Source organism: Acanthisitta chloris, unplaced genomic scaffold (genome assembly GCF_000695815.1).
Source record: "Acanthisitta chloris isolate BGI_N310 unplaced genomic scaffold, ASM69581v1 scaffold30380, whole genome shotgun sequence".
NCBI classification, from domain to species: domain Eukaryota; kingdom Metazoa; phylum Chordata; class Aves; order Passeriformes; family Acanthisittidae; genus Acanthisitta; species Acanthisitta chloris.
Window position 1 is genome coordinate 22,436 of NW_008651554.1, and position 2,477 is coordinate 24,912.

Consider the following 2,477-nt stretch of genomic DNA (forward strand, 5'->3'; position numbering starts at 1 on the left):
GCCAGCACTACATGAGTGTGTCATCCAGCCAGGCAATGATGTAAGCAAGTCAAATGGAGTAACTTCTCAAACTATTGAGTCATTCCTAACGCAAATCAATTACAGGCTAAGGCATGGAGATTTAATCAATACTATAGTAGCTTGCAGAGCTCTTGCTGACCTGATCTTCATGCAGGAAGGAATAGGCAAAAGTATGATGCCATTAATTTATTTTTCTACTTTACCTCTGCTTCATACTGCAGGTAATACTTGGGGGATGAAGTGTGGATGTACCATACTTGTCATCACTGGAGCAACTTTGGGCTTAAAAAAATCTATTTGCTCTTTCAGCCAGAAAAGCAGACGAAGAAAAGGTTGAAGTAAAATTTGTTTTAATTTTACATTAATTTATTTTAAAATTTAATATCAACTGTACACTCTGTGAAAGCACACAAGTATTCAGTAGCATCAAAAAACAGCCACCAGAACCTCCTAATGCCCCTAGAAAAGGGAAAACCTGCAGACTGAGCTCTCTCCTGAGAAACTAGATGGCCCACATGAATGACTTCCAAATGCCCTGATAAAAGCCCTTTCCTCGGGGTAAACCAGAAAAATCCAACCTGGAAGCAAAGTCTTTATGAAATGAGGTTCATTCTCTACTTCACAGCCCCTTGGTTTCTTTAAGAGTAAAAACTGTGAGATGAGATGTGGTAGGACTGCTTTTCCTAAATTAATGTGGTAGCACATGCTGCAACTAAATTAGGCAACCACAACACTAACCAAACAAAGCAGCAACCTGTCAACAGTGTTGTGATACCTACTTAGAAATTACACTCAACTGAATGCAGAATCAAAGCCATGGTTTAAATTTTTCCAAAACAAGTACCTAAACAGTTACATGACCAAGACAAAAGTAACATAATTATATTTTCCTCAAGCTACATATCCCAAAATAACAGTCTAATTAGGGCTTTTGCAGTATCTGCCTGACCAGCTGCAGAAGGCAATGTAACCCCCCTTTCTGCAACTCAGTTCTTGTGCACCCAGTACTCCTTCTGGTTACTTCTACTGCAAGCATATTTCTTTCAGTTGAAGAACCCTCACAACTCCAAAACACAGAGTTTTAGTTCTTCTCCCTCCAAGTGGGCATGAACTTCCCTTTGCTGTAGCTGTGCAGATAGTCTGTGCTTGACTAGCTCTATGCACATTTGATTTATAACCAAAGAGTAAAATACTTTTCCTTACATTTAAATCATCATGGAAATCACAGTATGAAGCCTCACTACCTAGTTCGTACAGCTATAAAAACATTTAATACAAGTCTGAAAAACAACAGCCTCCCTTTATGCAGATAAAAGGTACTAAAGCTGGTGGCTTATTTCTGATATCTGCTTAAAACCAGATGTGATATCCAACACTTCAGGAAGATGGTAGATTTGTGAAATTTTGGAAACACAAATAGGGTTTTGTTGTTTTGAATTTTTTTGTGGTTTTGTTTTCAAGAGAGGATATAATTTCAGCAGTGGCTTTACATAAACTTATAATTGCCTCAGCCACTGTCAGGTAAACTTTTCATCAGCTACAGCCACCAAAAATAAATACATTACAGCAAGTAAGCCACATGGTGACTCACACATTCCTACAAATATGGGACCATCTGCATTCACAAAACTTCTCAATCAACTGTTAGAAAGCACTTCAAGTTTTGTGCAGGTACATAAATATGCATACATATTTTAAATCAGATTTAAGAACTACAAAGCTGATTTTCCTGTATCTGTAAATTAAATATGTATTTTAAACAAGCCTTAAGAAGTGGAAAGCATTTTTCCTTTCACATTACATGAAACTGCTATAAGTTTTACAGCTGTTACCATCATACAGGGAGCACTAATGCTCTTCTTGGTATTAGGATGAGCAACTGAGGCAGGAACAAACATATAACCATAGGTCACACCCTGAAAATGCAGCTAAACCACCGATGGTTAATTCGAGTCACAGCAGAGATGTTCACAGAGGTGTACTGATAGAACTCTCAGCCGTGGCAAGACATGCTCCAGCAATCTAATCTTGCACAGCAAACCATCAGCAATCTGATATTCCCTTCCATTACCATCCTGTACTATGCGGCCATGCCTCAAAAAAACAGGGATTAACAACAGAAATCCACTAGTTTTAAAAATAAGTCTCCATGTCCTCAGAAGTGGTTGGCCTGCTCCTGAACAGCTGAAAACCACCAGAGGAAGAACAGGGCCCGGAAAACTCCAGTCCCTCTTCCTTCAAGGATTTCAAACGTGACACTTCAAAACGCAACATTAAATCGCATACAGCATTCCTCACAACCTGCCGGGCATACTGATATTTCAGCAATGCACTGTACCAATTGCTGATGGGGCCTTTTTTGGTTTTTTGAGGGTTTTTTTCCCCTCAGGATTTAAGCGCTTTACTCGATTAGGACAGGGCAGCAATAAAGCACTACGCCTCCTCCTCCCAGCGCC